The following is an 11,940-nucleotide window of genomic DNA, read 5'->3' on the forward strand; positions in this document are numbered from 1 at the left end:
AGAGAGCTGCCTGTGTAGAAATGACTTACTGGTACCGTCTTTTACTAACACAAATATGAAGGGGGACAACATTCATATTGACACATTTAAATAAATAAGTTTTATTCATTGCTGGTTTAACACGACCTTTTACAGCCGCCTGTCAAAATGGACACCGTGACCCCTACCATAAGGGAGTCTGAGCTGGTTCATTCTTCCATTTTGTCCTTCTCCGGATTTTCCTCTTGAGATCTGTGTCTCAGACATGAGCAAAAACAGCTGATGCATGATATATTTACTCCCACATAGTGGTGAGCTGGAGCCAGTTCCCACCAGTTTGCAGGAACCGGTTGATAAATTTAGAAACCCTTTTAGAACCAGTTGTTCCAGGACAACCGGTTCTAAAAGAGCTTTGAAATGTAACTAAAGCTCGGGCAGCTATCACATCCGGCCCCTGGCCCCAGCTCACTGCCCTCTCCTCCCCTGAACACTCTGCCCTCCTTCTCCACCCCCACCCCTGCTTCCGGCGAATCAGATGTTTGCGAGAAGCCTGAAACAAGCAGCAGGCAGGTAAGCTGGGGGCAGGCGTGAGGAGGGCTCCAGAGAGGCATGGCACGGTCCAGTCCGGCTCAGGCTGAGCGTATCCCTCCAGCCTGGCCCCTGGCCTGGCCCTGGCTGAGCGCCCATGCTCAGTCCTGGCCAATCACCCCCGGCTCTGGTCTCAGTGGCATCGGCCCGGCTCGGGTCCCACAGCACCGGTGCCGGTTCCGGCCGAGCGGCTCTGAGCTGGCCCGGCTCGGGCCCTACAGAGGTGGTGCCAGTCACGGCTGAACAGCTCTGGCTCGGCTCGGACCCCGGGCCAGTGGTGAACAGTCACATTCGAGTGGCTCTGGCCCAGGCTGGGCCCTGACTCCCCGGCCCAGCTCGGGCCCCACGGTGCTGGTCCCAGTCCTGGCCGAGTAGCTCCAGCCCAGTCCAGCCTAGCCCGAGCCCCGCGGCAATGGTCCCAGCTGAGCAGCTCCTGCCCTGACCTTGCAGCACCGGCACTGGTCCAGGTCCCAGCAGAGCGGCTCCGTCCGGCTAGGCTCTGGCCCCCGCAGCGCCTGTTCTGGTCACGGCCATGTGGACCTGGCTGAAGCCAAATGGCTCCAAGCAGCGCCGTAAGGGCAGGGAGCAGGGACGGGGTGTTGAAAGAGGGCAGGGGAGTTCGGTGGGTTGTTGGGGAGTGGATAGGGGTCAGGAAGGTCAAAGGGCAGGGAACAGGGCAATTGAAAGGGGGCAAGGGTTCGGGGCGGGCAGTCAGGTTGTAGCAAGGGTTGGATAGTGTGGTGGGGGGCAGGAACAGAGAGAAGGTGTGGTTGGATGGGGCAGGGGTTCCAGGTGGTGATCAGGAATGAGAGGAGGAGTTGGATGGGGTGTCAAGGGACAGTCAAGGGAGAGGGAATGGGGGGTGGACAGGGCAGGGGTTCCTGGGAGGTATCAAGAACACAGAGTGTTGGATAAGGTATGACCCCTGAGGGGGCACGACCCCCTCGTGGGGTGAGGAGGAGGGAACCTGTTGTTAATTTTTTGACAGCTCATCACTGCTCCCACAAGGCTACTGATGTCAGTTCTCAAAGACCTCTAGAAAGGCATTGTCGAGCTGTTGAGAGATTTTCACAAAAGAAACAGCGTAAGCACCCAACTGCTTGTTTTTAGATTTACACAACTTCCTGGTTCCTAATTTCATTGCACCGCATCATCAACCATCACTTCTTAATCATTCATTTACCTGAGCAATATCTGTTTTGTTCACCTTGTCCTCTGCTGACTCCCCTGAGCTGCGTTCGTCTTCCACCTCTGGGGGGTGAACTACAAGAGGCCTTCATGCTCATCAGGTGCCTCACGAGAGTTTGGGTTTCAGGTTCTGGCGTATCCACCAACAGCTGAGTCAAAGGGCCCTAGCTGGAACTGTCGCTCACGTAGCTCTTTCTCCACACAAGTACAAAGGCCCTCGGTGCTCACACAAAGTCCAAAGTTCTCACCAGTGTGGTGAAGGCGTCCATGTTTCCACGATTTCTAAAGCACGTGTTCTTGGTAAAAGATGGCCTCTTCTGCCCCGATTGCTGGGACTTATGGGGTGATAGTGCTGAGCTCTGATTGGCAGAGGGCGCTGGGGGAGTTCTTAGAGGGGTGATACGACCCTCTTTTGGGCAGGTCACCCTGCCCTGGAACACCACTGATTGGTCAAATCTGCTCTCAAGGGCGGTGCTGTTGTGGCAGAAACCCATCATGATTCGCAGAGAGCAGTGGAGGAGTTCTTGGAGGGGTCACACGAACCATTTCCGGAGGGTTCGCCATGCCCAGGAACACCCCTGATTGGACAAATCTCCTCTCAGGGTGGGCCTATGGGGGAGGAACCCCGCCTGATTGGTAGAGTGCAGTGAGGTGTGTCCTCCTTGACCCTGGAAGTAATATTCCCCATGGGTGTGACTTCCAGTGACGGGTGGTCAGGGCTTACGGTGTCAAGGGGCAGAGTTTAAGCAGCGAAGGGGAGGAGTTAGGGTTTGATTGATGGTAAGTCCCTTATATATTTCCGGTTTCCATACTACTGAATCTCACCCTGCCGGCATGCCCATTAACAGAAGGGGTCCACTAATTCCACCATCTCCCTAGCAACCAGCGGGCCTTGAAAGCATGGGCCAAATTGGCTGAGAACAATGGCTTGTTGTCCTGGGACACAGAGACTGATGATAGAGACTGTCCTTGGTGTATGACGTTTAACCCCAGATTCGAAGCTATGACTCTTTAGGGGCCAACATCACACCGTTCCCCTGGCTCTCCATGAACAGATTGACTTTGTAGCATTCTGCTGCCTGGCTTGGTCTCTTTTTCCCAGAGTGTTGTCCTCCCTCAACTGCGGGTGGGTTGGACCCCCTAAGCAATCAGGTCTTTGACCCTGTATAGCCTCTCTTGACAGAGTGGAGATCAGTAGCTCTTGTTTCCTCATATATAAGGGTCCAAGGTGGAATACGTGGTCATGACCTGTGTCACCAGCTCTGGAACCAGATGATGAACTGAGTCTTTACTTGACAAACACCCTGATTATCCTTGCACGAAGATGGTTGCTTTTCATGCTGTACGCAACTGGATTCATTAAAGGAGGAGCCAGCAGGTAGATGTAGTCCAAGATAATTTGAAGCAAGGGAGAAGAGCTCTTCCATAATCTGTGTATGACAGTCAGGCTGAACTCTGGCATGTGGAAGAGCAGGATGGCGCAGAGGTGGGAGACACAGGTGTTCAGGATCCTAAGGCATTTTGTTCGGGATGTGATGCTCAGCACTGCTTTGAGGATCGTCGCATTAGAGAGGAAATGAGCAGCGAGTCTAACCTCACCGTTATGACTGTAAAAACAAGCCATAGATGTTGTTGACTGTGATGTCCGAAGAAACCAGCTTCATGACATCCTGGTGCAGGCAGTAGGGAATGGGAGAGGACATTGGCTCAAAAGAATTAGGACTGTTTCCAGGAGAAAGAGGAGTGGAAATATTACTGCCACTGCTCTTAGCACAAATACCAATCCCAATCTTGGCTATTCTTGACAGGATTAAGATGGAGGCATATCTCAGTGGATTACAGATTGCGATGAAGCAGTCAAATGCCATCAACAAGAGCACAGAGGATTCAATGAATTGCAGAGAGTGGATGAAGAACATCTGGGAGAAACAAGCATCAAGGCTGATCTCTCTAGATTTTAAACAAGAATAGGCCCAGTACCGTCGGTATGGTGGCTATCAATAAGCCAAGATCTGTGATGGCCAACATGGAAAGGAAAATGTACATGGGCTCATGGACGATTGGATTTGTTTTTATAATGAACAGAATGACTGAATTTCCTATTATCGAAATAGCATACATGAAGCAGGAGAAGACAGAGACCCAGAGATTGACGTCTTCCTGCCCAAGTATCCCAGTGAGAAGGAACACTGCAGGTGTGAATTTGGTGTCATTGACAGCTGACATACCGTACTGGGCAAGTCCGAGAAGTTTTGAACTTTCCTTCTTGAAAGGAAGGGGAAGAGGAAAGTAGATGATATTTAACGAGACATCTTTCTGCTCTGAGTGCAAATCTAGGATTCCCAGAAGCTCAAGGAAGATCAGAAAAAACATCGATTTGGATTTACACCCCCAATAGGATGTGCCAACAAGAAGATAGGCACTGCCAGACTGGATCAGACCTGCAGTCCTTCTAGCTCAGTAACCAGTTACACATGCATCACGGGAAGATGGAGGAATCCCTGCAACAGGGAGCTAGGAGATTAACTGCTCCAAGGGAAAGTTTCCCCCAGGCACCCACTAGTTAGACATATTTTGTGGTGTAAATCCAGTCCCTCTTTGAATCCAGCTAATCCCTTGGCCCCATTTATATCTAGTGGATCAGTTTCACAGCGTATTTGAGCACTGTGTGAGTTTGCAATAATGACATTCACACAGACACCCTTTCTAGCCCTCAACTTCAAAGTGTGGCCCATTGTATCATGACATGTGTGTACACATATGGCAAGTGCATGGTGCAAATGGTCATTGTGTTTATCTGTCTTGCATTTAAGTTATTCATAAATTTGTTTCATTGCCTCATTATGTACCTTATTTTTTTTTCTCTGCTCATGTGAGTTCAAATTATGCCACTGCCTCTTTGCAGCAGATGGGATAAATTTTCAGGGTCTGGTTCTGAATTCAATAACGACATCACTCCAGATTTACGTGTGTAAATTCGATCAGAACTGGGATCTATTAACTTTCCCTTACCAAATGCTCCCAGTGATAAACTCTGACCCCAAGAATCCCTCCAAGAGAAGCTGAAGTGCTTTGTCCAGCCTATGTTGACTGAATCCAGAGAGTTTGATCATCCTACAGGTTCCCCTTCCTCCTCAGAGGACCCGCATCTCGTCCTCATGCAAGGGATTGTAGTTATCTGGTAAGCTACAAGTTAACATGGACTGTTACTTCAGCTGCATGAGGGAGGGGTTGGCATCGCAAATGGGTGAATAGTGCAAACACTAGGTTTGCACTAATATCCAGCTGAGTATGCTAGTTACTTCAATCATGCTTTTTTAACAGGTGATGGAGGTAAATTACATAAAAAACTATCACACTGCTCTTTCCTGCACCTCAGCTCTCCTCTTTGCTGAAACACAGACCAGCGGTTCTGTTTTCTCAGGACTTTTTGGAAAGTCTTGCACGGCTATTGTAGAGTTATTGTGTGCATGACCCTAAATATAAGTATTACAAATGGCTTCTGGTCAGTTAGCAGGGATGAGTTCAATACAGCTGTTCACTGAACAGAGAGTTAATAGCACAAAGCCATTGCAAACAGTTACCACTGCTCCTTCCTGTAGCAATTCCAACAACTCTGCCGCTGGCTTTCAATATGCAGACATGTCATGAAATTTGTGTTTGTAATATTTGTATTACAATGAAAAGTTTTGGCATAACATTCACACAGCTGTACTTTAGCACACACATGTCAACCACAGGTACAAACCCAGCTGGACCTATTGAGCAGGCACAGTGCTCGGTGCTACAGCCACATTGAGCGGTAGCCCAGGGCCCAGTCTGAGGGTGGGAGAATGGTGAGATTTCACCCCATGAGAAAGGAAGCTACGAATCCTGACATTTGGCCATCGGAAACCAGAGAAGGGAAAGAGTTGAACATAGCCCTGTAACTCTGAGGGGTAACTTCAGGGCAGAAGTGCTGGAGCCTTCAGCCAGTCAGGAAACAGAAATACAGGCAAGTCGCATCTCAGGCTCATTTAAAATGCACGAATTCAGCTTTGTGCAGTTGGTAAAAACAGGGAAAAAAAGAAAAATTACAATATAAAACCTGCATCTGTAGTGCCAGCGATTCCACTCATCATTCAACTCAATGAGTGTTTCACCATTAGTGGTTTTCGCTTTACGTGCTAACCCTGGAACGGAACCCTCGCATAAAATGAGACTTGCTTGTTGGCCCTCAGAACAACTCAGCTCTGAATTCTTGCATCTACAATCCAGTCAAAGAGTAAAATTGTTGAAAATGCATTTGCTGATTTAATTTCCAGCATCAAATAGACCTGATGCAATTTGGGAAGTAGTCACTGATATTCCGTGGGTCTCTTCTTCCTCAGCGCCTGGCAGGATTGGGCCCAGAGCACACAGCGCCTCTACAAATGGGACTCCTTGAGAAATCATTGCTCAGGGAATCAGGGTTTTAGCACTGTAAGCTCGCTATGAATGTCAGATTTCTGTGTAGATTGAATTATTCACCGTGGAGCATGGGCAGATGTAGTGGAGGGGTTCCCAAGCTACCTACTGCTACCTGCCCTCCATCCCCATCACTGAGTCACCCCAACAGCCCAGCTGAGCCCTCTGCCGCTGCACAGAACATCAGCAAATGGAAACAGTTTGCAGCCTTTACACATCATTTTGCATTTTAAAGAGAGTGAAACCTGCCAACGTCCCCAATTCCTGCTAAAAGGGGAGCCACCTGACGCCAGAGGTCTTCTCCCTAAAGGACAAGGAGTCATCAGAGAGGTTACAGGGCAGCAGGCAGCATCTGTTCAGACAGAGAGGCACCTGTCTTTATGAAGCATGTTCCCAAAATCCCTTAGGGGTCACTTCACCATCAGGGACACTTAGCTGCTTCGCTTCGTGTGCAGCAGCTATAAACTAACTCTACCCAATGAGACTGCAGAACAGCCCTGCTGCAGGATGTCTTGCTGGAATTGGGGCTTCTCATCCCTGTTACTCACATGGCTACTTCGAGGGTGGCCGAGTGGTAATGATGATGCCATTACAGCTGTGATCTTGCTGAAATAAACTAAAATAGAATAATAATATTAATATAGGAGCAGATTTCTCTGCAGCAGCCCTCTTTCCTGCATTACACACCCAGGGGGCTGACCAGAGGACAGAGAATCCACAAGTCTCTGTACATGGAAATTTCCCTCAGCTCGTTCCAAGAGGGGAGCTCCCTTCCCTTTCCCTGAAGAATGAAAAGGGGAGACCCAGGAATCCCCAAGGTTATGCCCTGATCTCAGTGATCCATTGGGAGCTAGGGTCACCCACGCACAATCTCTGGGCCTCCCCAACTACTCCAGGACCCTCACCAGCTCCCTGGAAGCTCATTAGAGATGTGCTGCAAGGGCCTGTCACAATAGCCCACAGACATTGGCAGATTGGTTAGTGCAGGTGAGGGGGAGGGATAGCTCAGTGGTTTGAGTATTGGCCTGCTAAATCCAGGGTTGTGAATTCAGTCCTTGAGGGGGCCATTTAGGGAAGTGGGGATTGGTCCTGCTTTGAGCAGGGGGTTGGACTAGATGATCTCCTGAGGTCCCTTCCAACCCTAATATTCTGTGACTGGTTGGGAGGTTTTGACCTTTCCATATCCAGAGTGCAGCCACAGACTCCACCAGTACAGCCTTCATTTATGTTACGAGGGAGAAACAGATGAATAGTCCCAATTTCTCGTGGGGATCCAGGCAGCTGCAGATGGGCACTATTGTGGAAATTGAAATTTTACAGAAAAATGATCCATTTTCTATGAAATCACACATAGTGCCACGCTCATGAATCATCCAGCGCCCAGACTGCTCAGGAAGGGCCAAGACTGCAACTGCAGAATAGCTTTGATCATGGCTCAGCAGCTTTTTCATGGCATGTAGATTTTTAACCAGAGCCAGGAAAGTGACAGGTCTAATGGGAAACAGTAGCCACATCCATTCTCTTTATTAACGGCATCAACAGGAATTCTGAAGTCTGAGCAGCCAAGGATGTGGCTTTTTATGGGCCAGCATCCCACCAGTCCCCTGTGTCTCCAGAAACACAAGAACTTTGTTAATGTCACTGCCTCCCTTGGTCTCCTTCCCCCATTGCACTGTCCTCCCTCACCCGCGGGTCAGGACATCCATCTCTCATTGTGCCAGGGCTTAGACCTCATCTGAACCTCTCTACAAAGTTGAAAAGTAGCTCATATCATCTCAGATGTAATGGTCCAGGATGGAATAGGTGGTTGTGGTCCATGTTTTTTGTCTTCTAAGTCACCAGTGCCATAGCCAGGTGATGAACTGACCTGTCACTTGAAGAAAACCCTGATTATCCTCACAGGAAGGTGTTTGCTTTTCATGCTCTGTACGATTGGATTCATCAGAGGCGGGGCCAGCAGGTATATATCCCAGGAAAATCTGAAGAGACTGAGAAGAGCTATTCTCGAATCTGTGTATCACAGGCAAGCCAAGCATTGGTGTGTAGAAAAGCAAGACAACGCAGAGGTGGGCCACACAGGTGTTCAGGGCCCTGAGGGAGTCCATGTGGCATGTGATGATCAGCACTGTTCTGAGGATCATCACATAAGAAAAGCAGATGAGCAGCGAGTCTAACCCCACTGTTAAGAGTGCAATGGACAAGTCATAGATTCTGTTGACTGTGATATCTGAACAAGCTAATTATATGACCTCTTGGTGCACACAGAAGGAATAGGAAAGGACATTAGCTCGATGGTATTGAAACCACTTCAGGAGAAAAGGGGAGTGGGAATATTAGGGCCATTGCCCTTAGCTCACATACCAGTCCCATCTAGGCTATTTTTGGTGTTAAGACGGACTCATATCTTAAAGGATTGCAGATCGTGACAAAGCGGTCAAAGGCCATCAACAAGAGCACGGACGATTCAATGTATGAAAGTGAGTGGATGAAAAACAGCTGAGCAAAACAGGCATCGAGGCTGATCTCCCTAGATTTAAACAAGAATATGCCCAGTATCGTCAGCATGGTGGTTACCGATAAGCCAAGGTCTGTGACGGCCAACATGGAAACAAAAAAGTACATGGGCTCATGGAGGCTTGGATCTGTTTTTATAATGAACAGAATGACTGAAATTCCTACTCTCGAAATAGCATACAATAAGCAGAAAGAGATAGAGATAGAAATCCAGAGATGGATATCTTCCAGTTCAAGTATCCGGGTGAGAAGTAACACTTCAGAGTTGGATTTGGTGTCATTGACAGCTGACATAATGTACTGGGCAGGTCCCAGGAGTTTTCAACTTTCCTTCCTGAAGGGAAAAGAACAGGAAACTAGATTATATTTAACAAGACATCTTTCTGCTCTCAGTGCAAGTCTAGAGACTCCCAGGATCTCAAGGAAGATCATCAAAAACACAGTCTTGGATTTACACCACTGATGGGAAGACAGGCACTGCCAGACTGGATAAGACCTGTGTTCCTTGTAACCCAGTAGCCAGTTTCCAATGCTGGAGAGAAAGGTGGAAGAAGCCTTTCAATAGGTGGCTATGAGATAACCTGCTTGCAGGGAAAGTTTCCTCCTGACACCCAGCACTTACACATATTTTTGCTGTAAATCAGGAAGGTTTAGATCCTTCCAATACTTTATTAAAAACAATCCTCACTGCTGTAATTAGATTTTCTGGTAACCCATATAAAGACCCAGTTCACCTACACCAGCGACATCATCACAGGACCTAACCAGACCAGCCACACCATCACCAGTTCATTCACCTGCACGTCCACGAATGTAATATACACCATCATGTGCCAGCAATGCACCTCTGCTATGTACATCGGCCAAACTGAACAATCCTTATGTAAAAGGATAAATGGATCCAAGTTAGATATCAGGAAGGGCAATATACAAAAAGCTGTAGGAGATCACTTCAACCTCCCTGCCCACACAATAGCAGATTTAAAGGTAGCCATCCTGCAGCTAAAAAACTTCAGGACCAGACTCCAAAGAGAAACTGCTGAGCTTCACTTTATTGCAAATTTGACACCATCAGCTCAGATTAAACAAAGACTGTACTGAAGAAATCTGTATGTCGGATACTGTTATTTTTCTTTGACTGTATGTGCTGTATTGCTATAATGATAAGAGCATGTTTCGATTTATGAGGCGTCTTAGTTAATCTACAGATTGTTGTCTTATCAACGGAAGGATTTTTTTGAATAGTCTGAGCAGTTTTACTGCACTGTGGTGTCTTTCCTCCAAATCGAAGCAACTCAGGGTACTGGCATCCCCAACTTTCCCAATTTGCATATTTGTGTTGTTCTCCACAAGAGGGAGTTCTGCTGTCAGAACAGACTGAACTTTCTCACTATCCCTGCAATACAAAGGAATTATTATGGTTACGGGTGCAATTGAAGTTTGGTGGGTTACACTCAGGCCAGGCCCTTGTCTCCGGCTCTTTAACAGAGCCCTGACTCTGCTCTCCCAGGAGCCTCTCTCTGCTTGAACACAGGTTGCTCTTACAGGCCCAGCTCACTAGGTGACATCTACCCTGTCTTTCCATCCAGACTCCAAGGAGGACTGGAGAACCGAGCAGGATTATGACATCACAGGTGTCAAGGAGGCTGAACAACTGTAACATAAGAATGGCCACACTGCGTCAGACCAAAGGTCCATCTAGCCCAGTATCCTTTCTTCTGACAGTGACCAATGCCAGGTGTTTCAGAGGGAATGACCAGAACAGGGAATCATCAAATGATCCATTCCCTGTCATCCATTTCCCGTTTCTGGTAAACAGAACCTAGGGACACTCAGAACATGGTGTGGCAGCCTGGCCCATCTTGGCTAATAGCCATTGATGACCTTAGTTTCATGAAATTATCTAGTTCTTTTTTGAACCTTCTCATAGTCTTGGCCTTTCCAACATCCTCTGGCAAAGAGTTCCCTGGCTTAACTATGCATTGAGTGAAGAAATACTTCCTTTTATTTCTTTTCGACCTGCTGCCTATTCATTTCATGTGGTGACCCCTAGTTCTTTTGTACTGAGAAGGAGTAAATAACACTTCCTTATTTATTTATTCCACACAAATAATGATTTTATAGACCTCTATCATATCCCTGTAATTGTCTTTTCTAAAATGAAAAATCCCAGTCTTATTAATCTCTCCTCCTATGCAAGCTGTTCCACACCCCTAATTATTTTTGTTTCCCTTTTCTGAATCTTTTCCAATTCCAAGATATCTTTTTTGAGATGGGGAGACCACATCTACATGCAGTATTCCTACTTTCTTTCCTATGGTTCACCCAGTTACTGATCCATGAGAGGACACTTCCTCACTCAAGAACTCAGATGCAACTTGCTGTGAGAAACTCATTTTAACAAGGATGTCACTGTGCCAACACAGGCCACAGGTCAAAAAGTGTAACTTCAATAAGAATGGTATTGGAAGAGCCCAAAAGAACCACTACAAGAATATATTGACTATGACCCCTTCCTTCAAATGCACTGTGGCCTAGTGGATAGAGCACTAGATGAACTCAGAAGACTTAAGTGGTAGTCCTGGCTCTGCTCCTGTCGTTCTGGGTGACCTTGGGCAACTCATTGCGCTTCTTTTTGCCTCAGTTTCCCCTCTCGAAAGGGGGCTAATGCTACAGACCTCCTTTTTAAAGTGCTTTGAGGTCTATTCATTGAACATGTTAGATAAGAGATAGGGCTCTTTATTATTTTATGATATAGGGTGCTTTTCTTAAAGCGCCCACTGTTGGAGTCAAGTAATTTATTTGAGAATCTCTGCTCTTTCTTTTATTTTATTTGTTAGCCAATTTGAAGCCCTGATAGTTGCAGAGAGAAGCTGGAGAACGTGAATTGAGTGCAACTTAGCGGCTCAGACACCAGAAGGCAAATGAAAAGTTCCCCAGATGAATGTTTTTGGAAGATCTCATTATTTTGAACCAATCTCATGATTTGGGTGGGGCCCAGCTCATGGTGTTGGAATGCTTGGGCTGGCAATACCGTGAAAGCTTTTCTGCACACGTAGCACTAGATAATCACATCAGAGCTGCTTCTCACTTCAGGCTGGGAGATTCTGCTTCAGTCACAGGGGTTTAGGAGTTCCCATAAGTAGGGAAAAAATGTCCCTTGCCTAAGGCTTGAGAGTCAGAGCTCGGAAAAGACCCAGGGTTTTCCTGGGAAACCTGATGCCC

General features: G+C 47.4%; 1 pseudogene; it reads right to left on the bottom strand.

The window, feature by feature from the left end:
- Positions 1-8,071: 8,071 nt before the first annotated feature.
- LOC127057690 (olfactory receptor 51G2-like) lies at positions 8,072-9,009 on the bottom strand (annotated as a pseudogene).
- Between the last annotated feature and the right edge of the window lie 2,931 nt (positions 9,010-11,940).

This window comes from Gopherus flavomarginatus, chromosome 1 (genome assembly GCF_025201925.1).
Source record: "Gopherus flavomarginatus isolate rGopFla2 chromosome 1, rGopFla2.mat.asm, whole genome shotgun sequence".
Classification (NCBI taxonomy): Eukaryota; Metazoa; Chordata; order Testudines; family Testudinidae; genus Gopherus; species Gopherus flavomarginatus.